At 38.7% G+C, this 21,328-nt stretch overlaps 1 long non-coding RNA gene across 1 annotated transcript in view; it reads right to left on the minus strand.

The window, feature by feature from the left end:
• The window catches only part of LOC137501871 (uncharacterized), a 71,532-nt gene that overhangs the window by 40,017 nt on the left and 10,187 nt on the right, over nt 1-21,328 (minus strand). The gene's annotated exons all lie outside the window — the stretch shown is intronic.

Genomic DNA, 21,328 nt, shown 5'->3' on the forward strand with positions numbered 1-21,328 from the left:
TATGGAAGGTGAATGCTTCATCCTGGCGTGAGAATGTGATATATTGGTAACTGATTTCGTTATGTTATAATAAATTTTGAACACTGAAAATTTTTAATACGGTAAACGACAACCTGAAGATAACATTGTCATAATAGTTTTATGTACTTTTATGAAAACATCTGTGAAAATCAATAATATACAAATAGCCTCGCATGTGCCCAATGCGCATATGTGGCACTCATTACGTTATAACATAAACCCACACGTTTTACTTTTAGAAAATTCCTTTTATTGAACTGATGCCCGAGTGCACCAAGCTCGGTAATTATCAGCCTTTACGAAACCGTGGAAAACTTTTACCGCTGTATTGTCGTAAAAGCAGTGCACCATTATTATCGCCCGGTTTTGTTACCGCGGTTTCTTGACGCTAGATTTTTTCGCTATTATTCCCCTCGGAAGAAATTCGAAGTAGTATTCAGGAAGCAGTGATCATTTCGATAGTCACTTGTCTTTAGTTTATCCAGCCAGCAGTGATCGTTTCGACAGTCACTTGTCCCTCGTGTTTACATTTTGTGACGGCGCAAGCAAGTTATCGACTTCTTAAAATGGAAAATAATGTTCGACATGTTTTGATTGTTACATCGAAGTCCTAAAGGCATGGAAGGGGACCTCCTTTTCCACACACAATATTGTCTCTCGACAACATTCCTTGTGGCAATATGGGCTCTGTTATATCATTGTTCTGCTGGGGAGGTGGGATTCTGAACAGGTGTAAGGAGGAAGGATTTACATGGGTAACCTCCATCACCCAAAAGATAGCCATTAGCTACTTCTCTCGTCTCGAGACGCGCTCTCAGCCGAGAATTGTGAAATATTGTGCTATCATTAGTCGACCCTGGCCATCTTGCTACAATATCTCGTATCGTGAGGTTCGAATCGCTCACAGTTTGCATGTTTAGCGAGAAATAACCTTTCCTATTTCTAAATACCTTCCCATTTTCACCTCCGGGAGACCGTATTCGCCCATGAGTGCAGTCCAGCGCACCAAATACACAAAGGAACCCAGCTATTGTATGAAACCCTTCCATAACCTCTCTTTGTTCCCGCTGCTTAAGTGGAAGTTGAATGAACTGTGGCGATAACGACGCAAGTAGATCAGAAACCTAGTGTATTATGCGGCATACAGTTGTTCTGCCAACAACACAGACGTCACCGATCACTCCTTGAAATGTTCCAGTTGCATAGAACCGCAGCGCTATTAAAAGACAATTTCTAGGCGATATAGGACAGTTTCTCCCAGTCGGCCATTCCAATTGTTCACCATTTAATAAATCTAAAATGTAATTCACCATTTCCTTACGCGATCTAAATCTTCTCTGGAACGAAACATCGCTTAATTCTTCAAGTTAATCGTGTCTCTGTTCTATAATTCTCCCTTCATTTCTTTCAAACTGATTAAGATACTGGAGATATAACCTATAGTTGTTAAGCTCCATCTTGGAATCTTTAACCACAGAGCACAAATACAACTTTACCGCGGTTTTCTTAATTAACCGCTCGTTCACGGGCGGTAAACATTATACCGCGGTAAAATGTCGGTAAACTCGAAACCGAGCTTGGTGCAACAGAAATACGACTTTACCCTGGTAAAATTGTGAAGTTTACCGCGGTATTCTCTTTACCGAGGTTGGTGCACTCGGGCATGAATGGGGATTGCTCTTCTTTATAGGTTAATATGAGTCGAATATTAATTGGAGAGGATATTCTTCATATTCTAGACACTCTTCAAGACGACCCAAATGATTCAGATCTTGAAGTAATAGCCACTCGTAATGAGAGTGAGTCAGGTGATGAAGATGAAAGTGTTGTGGAAGAAGAGCTCCATTTAACTTCTCCATCAGTTTCTGAGAGCCGTGATATGTCACAAATTACACAAACAAAAAACGGTGATCCATCCAACATAACAAGTCCTATTCTTGATCCTATACAATTGCAAACCAAAGCTAATCCTACAATAAACCGAAGTTCCATATGGCGTTCAGGAAAAGATAACAATTTTGCTGGTAACCCCCATCTTTCCTTGTAAATTATTTATTTATTTATTTAAGTTATTTATTTATTTATTTATTTATTTATTTATTTATTTATTTATTATGGCTTGTTTCATGTGGCGAAGTTAGGGCACACTGCCCTCTCTTACACTTAACCACAATACAACAAATAAAATTATGGTTGCCTATTACTAATAATACTAATTACACTAATTATATTATTTCCTAAATTAAGCTTAAGTTACACATCCACACAATATGCAGCTTATTAGCTCGTTACTTCAGTCCTCTTTTCTATCTCACACAGACACTTGCACATACAATTACAATGTGCACACTTATCAACTACCCTTACTTTTATATTATATAAAACTAACAGAAACAATTTTTAATTTTACAATTACCAATCACACGCACACAATACACACCAATGCACACTTCAGTCGGTAACTCTCAGCAGGAAGTCTCGGCAAGATATTTTAAATTTGAGGAAGGAGTCAATGTCCCTGACACTTACTGGCAGGGAATTATAAAGCCTGGAGCCGGTTACAATGAAAGATTTGTTATACACAGAAGAGTGGTGAAGGGGAATAGCTAAAGTGGAGCTCGAGAGAGTGTTACGATTATGGAAGGAAGAGAGGAAGTGAAGTTTAGATGAAAAATACCGGGGGGAGTTACTATGCAGGAGTTTGTGTACTAAGACAAGTATATGATATTCACGTCTCTTATCAGGTTTTACCCAGTGCAGTGCTTGATAATAAGGAGTAATATGCACATCATACCTTAGGTTAAAATGAATCTAAGGCAACAATTAATAATACGCTGCAGTTTCCTAGTTTGTTCTTTAGTAGCGTCCACCAAGATAACATCACAGTAGTCAAGGATATGAAGAATTAGGGTCTGTGTTAATCTTTGCCGCATGTTTAGTGGTATAATATCTTTATTTAATTTCAGTGGCTGTAGAGTAGCAAACACCTTATGACTTATGTTTTTGATATGTTCTGTCCAATTTAGAGTTTCAGTCATAGTCACCCCTAGATTTCTCCCTGTTTTACTGTACTGAATTGTGCTATTATTTATTTGTAAAGGCGGAATGATCGAATCGTTGATCTTGTGTCGGAGCTTCTGGGAACCGACAATGATAGCTTGCGATTTTGATGGATTTATGAGAAGTCTGTTTGCGAGAGCATATTCACTGAGTTTTTTCATGTCATCATTTATGCATTTTGCTGCGTTTGGTAATTCGCTTAAGCTGCAATGGTAATAAATTTGGAGATTATCAGCATATAGGTGATAATTACACGTTTTTAGAGGAGATGAAATGCCATTGATATACAATGTAAAAAGCAACGGCCCTAAAATACTACCTTGTGGCGTGCCAACTTTCCTTGTACGCCATTCTGAATTTCTTTCGCGAGTTATCGCCCGCTGCCTCCTATCTTTCAAATATGACGTAAAAAACTTCAGTACTAAAGGGTCAAAAAAGTAAGATTCCATTTTCTTAATAAGTAGCTGTAAGTCTATCGTATCAAATGCACCACTGAAATCCAGTAGCGTTAGTACTGTAGTTAGTACTGTAAGTTGTTTATGTCCTGTTCCCAGAAGAAATAATTTTTATAATAGCTTCCTTGATTGGTCCACCTATGCACTGTGTACACAAATGTTGCCATTAACAAATAGGTTAGTTTTAGGGTGGTATTGAGTGATTTCTAAAAAATAAGTAAGTAATTATGGTATTTCACCCTCAATGTACCATATTAATATCCAGGAGAAAGAAATTAATTTAATTAATTTTCCCCTGAAGAGGTTAAGGGCGCTAGGGATGGCTTATCCCAGCAGTGCTTGTCTCCTGAAAGCAAGTAATACGTGTACCAAGTTTGGTTGAAATTGCTCCGGTGGTTTAGGAGGAGACGTGTCATTTACACACATACATGCATATAGCCATTTTTATATAATAGTAAGATTTTTATACTTCACCCCCTTTCCATCCTCGCCCAAAGGAGTCCTATGAGTGCCTTACACAACAGTATATTTTTTAAAGATAGTAAGTCTTATGTGTACCAATTTTGGTTGGCAGCAATGCCCAACCGTACATGCATAATCCCGTTGCTCTAGAATCCTGGAGCTGACGCTGCCATGGTTATGGCAGTTCATTTCTTTTATCCGATTCCTAGAGCAGGGGTAGTGTGGTGCCAATATCTCCGTAACGGTTCGTTTTAGGGCCTTAAAACGTGGTTTTTGGTCCCATGGGGCTTACCGAGTTTTGTTCTTTGCGTCAAGAGGATTAAATTGAGCTTTGTCTCGTCCTTATACGAGAAATTCGATATTTTGCCCATATTAGCCTATTATTTTTATATCTTACCGTCGTGTCTCCCACCTAAATTTGTTATGAAAATAAAATACAGCCCATGTTACTCACTGGCAATGTAGCGTTCTATAGGTGAAGTAATTTTTAAAATCGCTTCAGTAGTTTTTGATTCTATTCGTTACAAACAACCATACAAATTTTTCCTCTTTATAATATCAGTATAGATACCGGTGAATTCGACCCCAACCTACCAGTTGCGTAACACCGATTTCACCCTACCAGCCCAGGGGTAACTTCAAATAAACTAAAATTGTTATGAGTACAGTAATACTACTGAAATACACAAATTATTTTCTCAACTATAAACAATCAGTAAAATGTCTTGTACATGAAATACCAAACACGTAAAACCATAGTTCATGGATCAGTCGTGTCAGTTCAGAGTTTCCTGGAGAACTTCGAGTCGTTGAGCTTTCTGCCTCCTTAGCAGTGGCGTTCTGATGGAGCGAAGCCTATCATACCTATCCTCCCGGTCCCTGCACCTATCGGGCATTCAACAGCAAGCCGTGGTGATAAGTCAAGGGGAGAGGGACACAGTGCCTGGGCTGCAAAGCCACTCTTCGATGCCTTACACTCACAAATACGAGCAACGTTTTTCTTTTCATTGGTTTCAACTTCTGTAACTGGAACGATGTGTCGGATTCTTGCATTATAATGTGCTTTAGATTTCCATTGTTCTCATTTGAGGTTTGGGCTTCACCGATAGCGTTGGTAGCCCTCAGTATACGCCACTGTATGCCAGGTATTAACTACAAATGTTAGGTACATGGGCGCCTGCAAGGGGGGGCAAGGGGGGCACTTGCCCCCCCTGGAATTCTAAAGATGTTCAACTGTTTAATATCATACCAGATTATTTCATAAACTGAAATTACTGACAGTCATCTAGCATATGTTATAACTGGAAGTTTCTGTAAACAATTTAATGGTGCTGACGTTATATTGGTTTTTATATTCAAGAAAATTGTTAATGTGCCCCCCCCCCTGGAAAAGATCCTGCGGCCGCCCATGGTTAGGTATATATTGTAGTATGTGTTTTTCAAAAAATATGCAGAATATAATGTAGAATATAAGATTCACATATGCATTATGACAGGGATTTCATTTTTGTTGTCTTATAGCACTTCAAGTCGCATACCATGCGTAAGAAGCGACGATGCTAACACTATAAACACATGGTTATTCGATAATGTAGGAAGCATTGCAAATCAAACTAACTTCGCTGACTGGGTAAGACCCCGAGTATGAGTATGGCTATAGACATATCTTGGATAGTTACGACATGACCGGGAAGAGTGGTTCAGGCGGTTGAGGTGCTGGCCTTCTGACCCCAACTTGGCAGATTTGATCCTGGCTCAGTCCAGCAGTATTTGAAGGTGCTCAAGTACGTCAGCCTCGTGTCGGTAGATTTACTGGCACATTACAGAACTCCTGCAGGACTAAATTCCGGCACCTCGGCGTCTCCGAAAACCGTAAAAGTAGTTGAGGGGACATAAAGCCATTATTATTATTATTATTATTATTATTATTATTATTATTATTATTATTATTACAGTTATGACATGGTGGTTACGGAGTATGATGAGTTAGTCACTACAGCAGTGGAATAATTTCCATAACTGTACAGTAAAATGGATCATACGTCCTTTGAAAGTTTTCTGTAGGAATGCCCACATCATATGAAATTATTATAGGTACCCAGTAGGGGTCTCTTCCCGCATCATGTTCACTTTTTTCTCTCCATGGCCGCCTTCTGCGTGACGTCATGTGATATGAGACAGCGCTCGCCCGTCCTGCTGACACATATTACCACTAGAGTCTAAAATGGTCATAACTTCTATACCATTCATGCAAATAATGTCCTGACAAGGTTATTGTAATCCTTATAAAATACTGGAGGAGGTCAAACAATTTATTTTGAAGAGGAACTCAAGGATAATATCGAAATATTTATTTAATTTTAAGGAGTTATATTTTTTACCGCGGACTGTAGCATAAAATCGCTTCTAGAGGGTAGCCGGCTGGAAATAGGTATGTGCCATCCCGGACTTTTTTGTATAGGTTTCTATGCTCCACAATTCGTACGCTTACACTTGGGGTCTATCGTTGATGTTTCACACAGCGTAAGCCAAGAAAGCAAATGACCGACCGACATTTTTGTCTCTTTCTACGTACCTACGTGTATTTACTGTATATTGGATCACGGATACACAATAATTTTATAGTGGTTCACTATGTAAACAGTGTTCGTGTTGTCAGTATCTGAAGTAGAACCACTGTACTGATTAAAATGCAGTCAACATATTATGGAAACGAGTGTGGCGCTATAAATTGTCGGCACGTAAAAGAACTCCCGTGGGACAAAATTACGGCAACTCGAGTCTCAGAAAACCGTAAATGTTGTTAGTGAGACGTAACACAAATAACATTATTATTATTTTGAATATTATAAAGACAATAACGACAACAACCATCATAGCCAGTTAGTTTGCTACCTGCGATGGCATAACAATACTTCCTCGTCAGCAATGCCTGGTTGTTGATACACTTCGTAATAAACTCTTGAAAATCTCCATTATGACAGCTCGTACGGTAAAAAGGTGTCAGAAATAAATTACTGAATAAAATAATATTTTCTATAGTTATTGTTATGTGCTAATAGCCGGGCTGAGTAACAACTCAAATGGTAGAGCGCTGGCCTTCTTATCCCAGATTGGCAGGTTCGATCCTATCTCAGTCCGGTGGTGAAGGTGCTCAAATACATAGTTAGTGGGACGTAAAATCCAATAACATTAACATTATTATGAGCTAATAACTTATATTTCGAAGCTCGTGAAATAATACAGTACCCGTGATCCGATATACAGTAAGTACGAAGAAAGAGACATAAATGTCGTGCGAGAAGGGACCTGTTACTGGATCTCGGTTATTTCAAAAGGGGGCCTCACACATCCCAGTCATGAGTGGTTAAGAAACATAGCCCAGTTCGAATTTTCATTTGGTGTGTTTCACGGTAAGACTGTATCCAGATGCAAAAACGCAATGAAAACTCTTATTTCTATTATTAAGTCAAAATTTCCAGTATTCCATGACAAAATAATTTGTCTCTACGTAAGGACCTGGACATTTATTAGGATATGACATTTTAATCCAAAGAGTTGTGATAGTTCATATATCACACCCTCGCACTGTATGTAGAAGTTACAGATATTATTGTCAGTATTTGATTTATTATTATTATTATTAGTAGTAGTATTTCATTTGTATATTTTGTCATTTATATTTGTAAGCTGGGAGATATACACATATGTAGGTATGAGTAATTTGTTTTGTACTGGGAAAACATTGCTATATTGGACTCTGGTACTTTGGATGACTCATGCGGGCATCCCAGTGTCTGATGAGATGTGTTTGTTGATGTTATTGTACTAGGAAAGTTCTATGAGTCATGTGATATACCCCAGCCTTTGTTTATTTCTTGGGACCAAGTATGAATTCAAGGCATGGTCTTGACGAGAGCATCACTCATGATTGGCTGACAAGGACCAATCTAGACGTATCATCTGAGAGGAAGGGAGAAGCGGATGTTTATATAAACTTCGACATCACTGCATGAGTGACCTACAACTGACACACTGTACGGGAAGGAAGTGGTGCTGATAAACGGTACTGGAGTGACACGGCTGCAATGGACTGGACTTCAAACGTTCGTGGAGAGTAGTCTTGTTATGTTCGTGGAAAGTGGATGATTGTGGTGTGCTTGCGCATTAAGTATTGTAGCACTTGTGGCGGCCTGGCATTATATGTTGGTGAAAGCTATCTCAGACTTTCCATAATTTATGTTCAGGGTCGACAAGCGTGTGTTACTTAAATGTATATATCTTTACAACAAGTGTTAAAGTCTGTGAACACAGTATTACGAGGTACAGTATCTGTGTGATGTTAGAAGTGCTGATTGTGAGAATTGGCGAGCAATATTGCTACAGAGACAGTGAAGGGTATTTATCTACATGTATGTACATTGTTCATCGGACTATCTACAAATGGTAGCTTAGTTCTCGCTTTCGTTTTCCCACTGTTTTTCATTGTTGTTGTTGTAAATATGGAGTCTTCCAGCAATATTTTATGTGTGTATTAGATGTATAATTTTGTGTGTTGATGAGGTGCTCATGCACGGATTTTGTTAATAATACAGTTAGCTATTTTAGAATCAGTGGAGTTATTTTATTAATGAACCTAGGTGCAGTTCCTACCTATTTAGTCGTTTTCAGGAGGTTAGGTAAGGCCTGCAGCAGACGTACCAGTACGCAGCATTATGTACACGCCCTGGGGTATAAAGTTTATCATGCTCTATCAAAATTCGAGGGATCCATTCTGGTGAACTCTGGCGCCCATACTACGGACATTTCGATTAACTATTTTATTAATTTAATTTATTTCAAGTATTTTATGAAGTTTTTGAGTAATGTTACTTATTTTATATTTTTATTCATGATTTTATTTATCAGTAATCATCAAATGGTTACAGAGTAAGGAGCTAACACTGAGAAAATATGCCAATAAGAAGACTAAGTTTTGGGCTGGTTCATCAAGTAATTAAGTCTCCTGATACGTACGTTTTAATAATTTAATATAATTCCATAAAGATGTCCATATGATGTATGTTTTCCTATGCCATTTGCTATAAATATTTACTTCATCAGGAAATAAATTATTTTGAGTTGCATGGCAATATTTTATTTCTTATCGTATTATATGTCATGTATTTGATAGTTGATGTTCTACCTGCTCAGCATGTGACGAAATTTAACGCATTTTCACGTTTTAAAATCTATTAGAAATGCCGATACTTATCGAATCGGACTAAACCAGACTTTATTTGATGAAAGATTGAGAAGATATTTCACAGGCACGAGAACTCACAGGCTTGCTGTACTGCGACTGTGTACGTTGCTCGCTATCGTTCATATCGCGTGATGTCATAGCGCTTCAGCCAATGGAAGCTTCAACCGCCGGAGTAGCCTACCTTTTATTCTAGTTACCTTGATAGGTACAGTCCCTTCCGCGCAGCGAAACGAGTAGGTGGTGTCATGTGTCGTGTGTTTACTTTGTGAGTGCCTTGAGGTGATAGTTCGTCTAATCTATAGTACACATTTGTTAGTGTGTGCTAAGTGTGATGGCGGCCTACAGTGGAGGGGCAGATCTGTTGGACAATTTACAGTTGACTGTAGGTAAAGAGGTTACAAAATCTATGGATGATGAGTCTTCGGATGAACAGTCTAATGATCATCTTCCTAAAGAGCAAGTACCTGATGAACAAACTGCTCAACTTGATCAAACGCCCGCACTTCTCGCTCCTCAGGAATTTTCTACTAGGGAACATTATGGGCCATATATTGTCGTAGTTGAATCTTCAAATGATAAAAATGTTGGTAATCTTCATCCTATGACTTTAGGCCGACTCTTTCATGAAAAGAATATGTCCATACATTCTATCACGCGCAAGGGGAGAAATCGATTACAGGTAGAATTCAATTCGGCTGTCCAGGCAAATGAATTTTTACGCCATAATACTATACATGCCAAAGCCTATATACCAAGTTCTCACATATTACGTGTTGTCATTATAAGTGGAGTGGAAAAGAACCTAACGGAAGAGGCCATTGTCCAGCACCTGAAATCCACTGCCAAGGTCAAATCCGTTCATAGGCTTCATCGTAAGCCTGTTCTCAATATTACCACTGAATACATACCCATTGGTTCTATTAATGTGGTTTTTCGAGCACAAAACCTTCCACACCAAGTGTCGCTTTATAGTGTCTATTTGGATGTAGAACCGTTCATCTTTAACCCCGTTATCTGTAAAAAATGCAAGCGATATGGACATACAGCACGACAGTGTCGAGCTCAATCCTTTAGATGCGGCAACTGCTCAATGCAGCACGCTACAGATAAGTGCACAGAACAGATCAGGAAATGCGCCCACTGCAGTGGAGAACATCCAACAGGATATTTCACATGCCCGGAACACAAACACCAACAAATGGTTAAGAAAATTATTAGTACTGAGAACATTTCGTTTGCTAAAGCTAAATCCAAAGTTCCCCCCTGCATATAAACCTGCCTAACACCCACAGCATTCCCCCCTCTCTCAAGGGAATCAGCCTCCCCCCCCCCAGTGAAAATCCGAAGAAGCGTAAGTTTACCCAAGTTTTAATGCACTCGAATAGACCTACACCCATGCCTGAATGTGATAGAGCTGGCCATATGGCTATTCTTCGCGATCCCCATATTCTGAGTACAACGCCTGTGTGTGTAAATGCTATTATCCCCCCTCCTCAACAGCCTCAACCCTCTACTTCTACTGCTGACGTTCCTCGTCCCATCACCCCATTATCACATACCGAGTACCCAGTCTACCGTCGAAAAGTAAGTCTTCAAAAAGATATCCACAACATACTTCTACTTTTAATCCAAGCTTTAGGGGAAAACCCCTTCATGATTTCAGTCGTCTCTCAGTTACGAGACAGATTATATGACATTTTTGACCTCTATAATCAATATAGTCCAGTGGAATTCCCGGAGCGTCCTCAATATAAAATATGAACTTCAATCAATTATAAATGACACCGGAGCACATATTCTTGCTTTGCAGGAAACGTGGTTTACGACTCAAACAGTATTCTTAATGCCTGGATACAATCATGTGCGTCATGACGGCCCAGGATATGGTTGGGCTGCCCTTTTTATTCATTCTTCTATATCTTACCAACCCTTATCCATTAATTATTACATCCCTCATACCTTTATTGTCGGCATTTCTGACCACCAACTCCATCTTATTAATCTTTATTGTCTCCCCTGATGTCCATATTACGAGCACCCAATGGTCTTAGTTTTTCAACAATTTGATCATCTATCAAATATTATCACCTTAGGCTACTTCAACCTGCATCATACAGCATGGGGTGGCACCAGTGATACCCCACGCGGCTCATATCTCCTCTTAGCCTCACAACATCATGATCTAACCCTTCTCAATGACGGATCACCCACGAGAATCACTTTACCTGGATCCCCACCTAATGCGGTTGATTTAACATTTTGTCGCTCAGCTTTGACCCCCATAATTAATTGGTCAACAATCTCTGATACATTTACCAGTGACCATTATCTTATCTAGATTACATATGGGGATGGTAGACCTGTGCACCCTCATCAACCCCCCACCCTTATCCTCAAGCAATGTTGGATCCATGCGGTTATTCTATGACCAAACATATACCTCATGTCTTCAATATCACCTGCGACTCGACTCGGAACATGACATCACGTACCAGTCCCTACTTACACTTCTTAATCGGTATCTTGATGGTTATCATCCTCTCAAACCCTTTGTTATGTCCGCCCCCCCCCCGTCCTTTCCAATACATCCATTGGTGGGATAACGAGTGTCACCAACTTATACTAACACGTAATATATTATTCCACATGTATCGGTGATCCTTAACCCGACACAATTATCTACAGCTGAAGCATCATATTGCTAAAACCAAACTCATTTTCAATCACAAACGGCGTGCTGCGTAGAGGTCTTTTATATCTTCACTCAATTCACACATGTCTGCTCCTCATTTATGGAACGCCATTCGAATGCTGTCGCGTGCCTCCCAACATAAAACACAACAGGTCATACCACGTGCTATTATACTTCCTTTTCTACATTCTTTGACCCCTGATTATTCTGTACCAATATTTGAACTACATCCCTATAATTCTCATAATCAATACTCCACCCCTTTTAAAACCCATCCAATTAAGTGAAGTAACAGCTGTCCTTCATTCAGCATCCAAATCTACCCCAGGTCCGGACTACATGACATACCACATGCTCCGTTTATTATCTTTGAACGCACAGAATGTACTTCTTAATCTTTACAACGATATTTTACTTAGTACACATATTCCTCCTCAGTGGAATGAATTTTTCCTAATTCCTATACTCAAACCTAAAAAACCTCCTATGGACCCAAATAGTTATTATGGAATTGTCCTAGGATCATGTATTCGCAAGACTTTCTTAAAAACCTTACTACAACGGTTGTTGTGGACTATAGAGTATTATCAGTCAATTCCCAAGTATCAATATGCCTTCCTTAAAGGAAAAAGTACACAAGATCCCATCAATATTTTACTATAGATCTTCTCCTTGCCAAGCATCATAAACAGAATATACTTTCAGTATTTCTGGATATAAAAAGTGCACACGACTCTGTCCCACTCCACCTTCTCTGGGAAAAACTCGCTGCGAAAAGCCTACCTCCCGCCTTTGTCGTCATTTTACAAAAATTATACACATATTGTTCATTAACAATTAAATCTTCATATCATCAATTACCTAGCCGCTCTTCTTGTAATGGTTTGGCCCAATGTGACATATTAAACGGAATTTTGTTTGCAATCTATATTAGTGATTTAGAACATCTCATTTCGCAGTATGCCCGGGTGCTTATTTATGCGGACGATATTTTATATACATCCGATGACAACATCGATGATGCACGCCTATTGATGAGGGACGTCATGAGTAAAGTACGTACATGGTGTCAGGATAATGGTCTTCAACTTTCTATTGATAAATGTGCGACAATGCTTTTTACTCATAAGCGTTCTTATGATCGCTCTCTACTTACCTTTGATGGCTATATAAATATCTTGGCATAAGCTATGATCAAAAACTCACTTGGCAGTGGCATATTACATCGATACGTTAAAAAGCTGACGGATATCTCAAAATTATTAAAACTGTAGTACGTCGTATTTGGGGCGCAGACCCCAATACTGCTCTTTCATTATATTGCGCCCATATAATACACATTGCATCAGTCACATCTCTTACACCCTTTAATACTTTACAATTTCATGCCTTACGTCTCTGTATTGGAGCCTTTAAGACTACTCCTACCAACGCATTACTAGTAGAAACAGGTGAATTCCCACTTGTAATTAGACGGCACATGCTCGCACAAAAATACCTGCTTAAACGTCTTGCTTTCTCGTCTTCCCCTTTAATACCAAAGTTGCAGCTATTACAGGAATACTGTCAACAATGTCCGCCCCGTTCAGGACGATTCCCTGCTATATACACCGCTGATAGTACTCTAAACAGATTCCGCACTTCGCTTCTCAAGACTCCTACACTTCCAATGTACTCCATTCCCTTTACTGGCCTACACTACACCCCCAATATTATCTTCTCTCATAAATCCTAATTCTCTGGATCGACATCTCTTTCTGATTCTCCCTTTCCCACGTCGAAAAAACTACACATAACCCCTCCTGCTAGTGCTGTTAACATCTACACTGACGGAGCAAAACATTCTCAAGGAGTTGGTGCTGCTTTCTTTATTAGTGATTCCAGCACGGTAGAATGATTTCATCTCTCGACTACTTTTTCTATTTTTCTGATGAGTTGTTTGCCATCCAACAAGCTTTAATTTATACACAACAACAGTCCGTCTCAAAAGTTGCCATTTATACAGATGCTAGAAGTGTTTTACAGGCATTATCGTCATTTAGCCCCTCCTTAAACTTGTATATATACTGTCAAATCTCTACTCTACCAACTTGAACAGGATGGAGCATATATAACGCTTGTATGGATACCTGGGGCCTGTTCCACGAACAAACTTTGCAACTTTTCAACTTTGCACTTTTCATTTTTCAATTCTTGCAAAGTGCAAAGTCTTTCTCTTCCACCATGATCTAGGTTGTACTTTTCAATTTTTCGCAAAGTGAAAAGTCTTTGCGAATGAGTGATCCGATCGAGTTTATTCCATGAGCAAACTGTATAGGCTCTATGGTTTTTAATGCTTTACTTTTCGCGGGGAACTTGACAGTATAATTTTGGTACCGTTAAAGTATTTTATCATGGGAAAGAAAAGTTGTTACAAGAATCTGGCTGTGATGGAAGTTGTCAAGGAGAAACGTGACATCCTTTTTGGCAACTTTAAAAATAACCTCTCAAATGATGACACACATCAATGTTAACGAGAGTGCCGTCAACACATCCATACACCGAAGGAAATTCACCCTTCATTATAAATCCCGTCGCTATATTATGTAGATTATCAGGCCAACGTACTGTTAGGAAATATTACAATTACTATAATATCTACGACTTTGGTAACAGTTCTGCAAATAATTGATTTTGATGTCCCATGCATTGGTGCTACACCGTGCAGCTGGGCACCATTTACTAACCAATGTAAGCATATAAGAATTTGTTCTTTTTCGGGAAGGAATTTACTTCTTTTTGTTGCATGTTTCAATAAATGACCGATCTTTTCAAGAATATAGTCAGCCTGTGTTGGGGTATTACTATATCACTTGCGAAAGTCCGTCGATGTGAGGTTATGAAAATTATCCTGCCTTGTACGTTCTCTTATTGGATTTATCATAACTGTCCTCACTTGATGCTAACAAAAGCTCTCGTCATGACGTGCTTATATCACTAAACAAAATTCTACGCCGAGAAACTAGTGTACATACTTGCTAATTAACAGATGAAATGGGAATCATCTCTTTGCATGATTTATGAAAACATTTCACTTCATTTCTTTGCACTTTGCATTTCTGTACCAATGGAGGAACATAACAGGCTTGAAAAGTGAAAAGATTCCTAACTTTTCCCTTTGCAAGCTAAATCTGAAAAGTCATGGTGGAACAAAATCTGAACTGAAAAGTGCAAAGTGAAAAGTTGCAAAGTTCGTTCGTGGAATAGGCCAGTGGACATTCTAACATTCGTGGTAATGATCAAGCTGATCTTGCCGCCAAAGAAGCTAGCCGTCTCCACACCCCTCCTCTCACAGTAGCTATACCACCTCCTGACTTCTATCCTAGTCTTACAGACAATGCCTACCGGTCCTGGCAAGACGAGTGGAACCAATCTGCACGTTATAAAGGTGCTTATTATTACCAGCTTCCCCCAAAACCTTGGTTTTCCAAGGGCACATATGCACGCCGGCATATTATCGGTACTAACATAATTCACTTACGATTCAATCATGCCCTTACTCCGCAATATAAGTTCCGTTTTCATTTGGTTAACCAGCCTACTTGTGTGTGTGGTGATTCAGACGGGGATCTTACAGTAATCATTTATTTTTCCAATGCCCTGTCTATTTTGTCTCTCGTCGTAAGTTACTCACTAGTCTTACACGAATGAAAAATCCCTTTTCCTACTAGTCTTACTTGTTTGTTATCTGATCTATCCCCCGCCATCATTAATGGCATTAATCAATTTCTTGATGATGCTCAATTGATTCTATAACCATTCCTCGCTCAAGACTTGTTTTTTAACCAATTCCCCCTGCCCTGTAAGATGATACACCAATTTTGTTTTTGTGTCGGTTTTCTTATGCCTTCCGTTCTAATTTGCTACTGTTGCCACTGTGCTTCTCGCTACTGAACATCGTTACAGTCTTTTGTTATTCCCACTACTCTTTCTTCAATCACTATCATACGTGTTTCCGGTATGTCCCTCTTTTGTCAAGCAGATCAAATATCGCGTGTTATGGTTTTAGGTTATTAAGTTTATCTACAAACTACACCTTTCCGGTATTCATCTCATATTTCTTACCCAATCCTTAAATGTTCACCCTCCCCATAGATCTTTCTTTAATGTTTGTTAATCCCTATTGAAGACCCGGTCATGTTCGAGTAGTAAAAAGACGCCAAGATGAATCACTTCGGCGTGAAGATTAGAACCTTTGTGTCCCTATGCTTTCTCCTATGTTTCTTTACCTGTTTTCTTAGTTGCTAACACCCCCTACTCTTAGAAGTTCTGGGTCATCCTACTTTCCACATAGCGGCTCTCATTTAACATTCTCATGGGGGATCTCCTGTACATCCTTTAACCAAACCTTAGCAATTTTGTTCGATACGGAAATTGTGATACAGTGTCTAATCCACCAGAATAAATTCTGGTTAATAGTATAGTGAAGTTTTTAATACTTATGCATTGGACCATGGTGACAAGTGCCAAGCCAGCTCAAATTCGCAGGTGATGAAGATTTTGTACCCTTCGTACTTCTTTTGGCTACCTTCAGACACTACGCTCCGGCTTCCATTTTGCACTATGTGCAATTCTTTTCGTGTGTGATCTATGAATAACTTGACAGTTCTAAGTGTTCATCAGTTCTATATCTCTTCTTTAATATGTGAAAATTTAATCTATCTTATGTTTCCAGACTCTATTTTGCGTGTGCTTCATTTTATTTACAAGTATAGTGACTGGGTAAGAGTAAGAGCCCATAAGCCTCAAGAAAGAAGAAGAAGAATCTTGATAGGTATCTGTGCAACAAATATTATAGTGTAAACAAGAAGTACTTTCACCTAATTAAAAATTCTATAAAGTGCAAATTTAAATTTATCAAGTTTGATGTTTAGGCTATACCTTTTCTGAAATAACATTTTGCCAGAATGAAAAAGCTACAGTAAACAGTATGAGCTATGGCTTGTAGACATCATCTAGTCCTGAAGTAAATAACCATGCTTTTGCTATTTTGAATGATGGCTCTCCTACGCGTTTGACTGCGCCTTCTGCCCCTCCTAGCGCAGTAGATTTAACATTTTGTAAGCGAAATATGGTGTCTACCACTACATGGCATACTTTGAGTGATACTTATTCCAGTGATCATTTCCCTATTGTTATTTCTTATGGTGTAGGCAGACCCTTTTCTCCACCGCAACACACATTTCAAAATAACATGATTCGATCTTTGAGGAGATTTAAACCGCAAATATATACCGCTTACATTGAGGATGCGTTACAAAAAATACCGGAAAATACTTTTTCATATCAAACTTTACTGCAGATTTTAACAGCTTATATTAACCTTCACCACCCTATCAGAGCTTCACCCCCTTTATCTTCTAGGAAACCTGTGCATGTTAAGTGGTGGGACGACGAATGTCATTTGCTGATTCAAACCCGCAAAGTACTTTTTCGACAATATAGGCAGCACGCAACACCTGAAAATTACTTCCGGCTCAAACGACACATAGCACACACCCGCCGAATTTTCCATCAAAAACGTCGTGTCGCTTGGAGGGAGTTTATATCGTCCTTCACGCATCAGGTTCCAACTGCAGACTTGTGGAATGCCATCAGGGCAATCACACGAGTTACGCAGCACTCCCCTGCCAAGACCATCCCAGGTCAAGTATTATCAGATTTTCTTGTTAGAGAGACTCCAGATTTTGTTGTGCCACAGTATGTTCATTCCCAAGACCCACTAGACGCACGTTTTTCCGTATTGCTACAACCCTGCGATTATCAGGAATTAGAGGCAGTACTCCAATCGTGCTCAAATTCCTCCCCAGGTCCAGATAATGTATCATATAAAATGCTTCAATTATTACCTATTAGAGCAAAGAAGGCATTATTAAACAGGTATAATGAAATTTTTCGCAATCACAGTACACCTGTTAGTTGGAATGAATTTTTTCTAATTCCCATTCTTAAAAATAAGCAGTTACCCACTGAGGTAAGTAATTATCGCGGTATAGTCCTCGGTTCGTGCCTCCGTAAAGTCTTTCTAAAGATCTTACTTCGAAGAATCCTATGGGTATTAGAATACTATAACTTGACGCCTCGATATCAATATGCCTTTTTTAAGGGACGCAGTACATCTGATGCATTTAATAGTTTTGTTATCGATTTACTATTAGCTCGTCATAGAAAACATAGTACCATAGCGGTTTTTCTTGATATTCAACGGGCTTATGATTCCGTACCTTTGAACATATTATGGGAAAAACTTGCAACTCTTAAGATTCCTGAGGGATTTATTAGCATTCTCAGACAACTTCTGACTTATCGAACACTCAGATTTAAATCGACACCTTATACAATCCAGCCCCGGCAGGTAAGTAATGGGTTGCCACAGGGCGATATTCTGAGTGGTATTCTTTTCGCTCTTTTCATGAAAGATTTTGAAGCGGTCATTTTACGTAGGCGTATGCTGAAGATTTTTTGCTTTATTGTACACATGAAGATTTACAGCTCTGTAGACAACATATTAGTTTCACGCTTCATGAAGCTAGAACATGGTTAGAGGCCCATGGGTTAAATCTTTCTATAGCGAAATGTCGAGCAATGATATTTACACATCATCGAACCTATGACCGATCGCCACTTGCTTTTGATCAGTATGAAATACCAGTGGTTAGTCACCATAAATATCTTGGGTTATTTATCGATCAAAACTTACATGGAAACATCATTTTTTATATTTGCGTTCGAAGAGTGAACGGTATATTCAGGTAATACAAGCTGTAACCCGTAGGCAATGGGGGGCAGATCCCGTTGTGGTGCTATCTTTGTACAAAACCACTATTAGGTCGATATTGGACTACGGATCACATATTTTTGACGTAGCATCTTCTACTAACTTGAATATTCTTAACACTTGTCAATATAAAGCAATACGCTCCTGTATTGGAGCTTTAAAGTCCACACCCACCAATGCACTTTTAGTTGAATCCTGCGAAGCTCCCTTACAAGTACGTAGAAAAATACTTGCGACGAAATATTTACTTAAAAAGTTTTCTTTAACAAGTCATCCTTTAATTCCGAAGTTACAATTACTCTCGGAGTATTATTCCGTTCGGCGCCAGGGTTTACGCAGATTGCCCGTATTGTTTCATGCTTTTACTACATTGAAGACGAAACAGTGTACCTTAATACACAGTGTTACTTTACTACCCTATACCTTACCCTATCAGGTTTCTTATTTTAAACCTCAAATAATATGGCCTATACGTAATGGCTCTACTAACGTTACTTGTCTGCAGGGGACCGAGATATGTCCTGTTAAAAGAGTGAAATTTTCTCATATTCCACGAAGCATAAACATTTTTACAGATGGGGCAAAGAACAATAATGGAGTTGGTTCCGCTTATTATATATCTTCTCTAAATGTTAAAGAACAATATGGTTTGCCTAGTGACTGTTCGATTTTTACGGCGGAGTTATTCGCCATACAGCAAGCTTTACTTTTTGTTCAGCGACAGGGATATACCGCGAGCTACAATCTATACGGATTCGCTGAGTGCATTACAATCTTTGGTTTCGTATGAGTTATCCTATAATTGGTATATATACAATGTCAAGAGTCTCCTTTATATGTTTGACAACGTCGGTATTTCCATAACTTTAGTATGGGTACCAGGTCATGTGGGTATCGAGGGTAATGAAAAAGCAGATTGTCTTGCAAAACAAGCTTCTCGTCTTCCTGTTCCGAATACTAACAATATTGTTCCAGCTTCTGATTATGTAGTTGTTATACGACAGGAGGGCCGTCAAGAATGGCAGAATTTCTACCGACAGACTGCACAAGTCAAAGGTAACTTCTATTATCATTTACAACCAACACTTTTAGTTAAACCTTGGTTTATACGAGGATCTTATACTAGACGACATATTATTAACATCATTCAGTTACGGTTTAATCTTGCCCTTACACCACAATATCGATCACGTTTCCATTTAACGCAGGATACAAACTGTTGGTGTGGTACAAATATCCGTAATGGCGACTCCAACCACATTTTATTTGAATGTTCTTTATATGCTAACCCCCGTAAAAAACTTATGACTAAACTCAAGCGACTCAAGCAGGTTTTTCCTACCAGTGTTTCTTGTTTGCTCTGTAATCCTACAGTCGAAATTATTCGAGTGCTAAATTTGTTTCTAGATGAAGCCAATATCGTGTTATAATTCTGTCTGTAATAGAGGGTGAGAATTGCTCATGCTTTTGAAGGTTCCATTTGAGTGATTCCTCATATCATTAGTGTATTACTTGTGAGTGCTATTTTGGATTCTTTGTGTGGGTGAAGCTTTAGACGCAGTGTGATTGCAAGATTGGAAGTTTCCCGTATGACAACAGTCTACTCTAGCAAAATAGGGTTGTTATGTGATATAGTGAAGTTCAGTGTTTTGTGGTTTTCTACTTGCAAGCTCAAACATCAATTATTGAACTGAAGTTTTTCATTTATACTAGTGTGTTTAGATGAGTAAGCGAGTATTGACTGGGTGAAATGTCGTAGACACAGCTCATAAGCATCAGCAAGCAAGCAAGCAAGCATCATCCAGTCCTGCTCCGCTTTTCTTAGTCTTCTCCACCTTATTAACCCTCCATCAGGCGCGCCATGTTTTGTTACACGCATAGGCGCGTGGGCTATCCTTGTAGCCCACAATATATTTCAACGATATTTAATTATACTTCAAGCTTAAAATTTAGAAACATATTTTAGATCAATCTTTGGACTACTCTGAGCATTGTTATTACAAAATTTTAAAAATTTCGCCCTTTGAAATTTCTTAAAAGTAAATAAACCAAAGTGGCGTATTTTCACTTTTGACGTGATTGAAATTTAATCCAAGTTTAAGGCTCCGGGTTTCATCATTAAGAATGCATACTTTCATCAAACTCGTATATTTTGTAGATTATATTGTATTGTATTGTATTGTATTTTATTTCGTCCAACTGATCATACAGTGATATGGGACACGTCAATAATCATATTTACAGTAACAAAGGATAAAACAGTAATATAGGCCTACATGCTATGATAAATAAAGAGAAATATACAATGTGGTAAAGAGGCACAGATTTAAAAAAAAAAGTGATACATAAGTTAATTTTCAAGAGCTAAGTATTCTTCAATAGAATAAAAACAATGGTTAGAAACAAATTTGAATAATTCTTTCTTAAATTTTGAATACGGTTTTATCTGCTTAATGTAGTCTGTAATTTATTAAATAAATGTACTCCTGCGTAACTCAAACTTGATTCATATAGCTTAGTTTTGTGTGGTTCTATGTGCAGACTGTGTCTATTTCTAGTATTATACCTATGTACAT

Source organism: Anabrus simplex, chromosome 1, assembly GCF_040414725.1.
Source record: "Anabrus simplex isolate iqAnaSimp1 chromosome 1, ASM4041472v1, whole genome shotgun sequence".
NCBI lineage: Eukaryota > Metazoa > Arthropoda > Insecta > Orthoptera > Tettigoniidae > Anabrus > Anabrus simplex.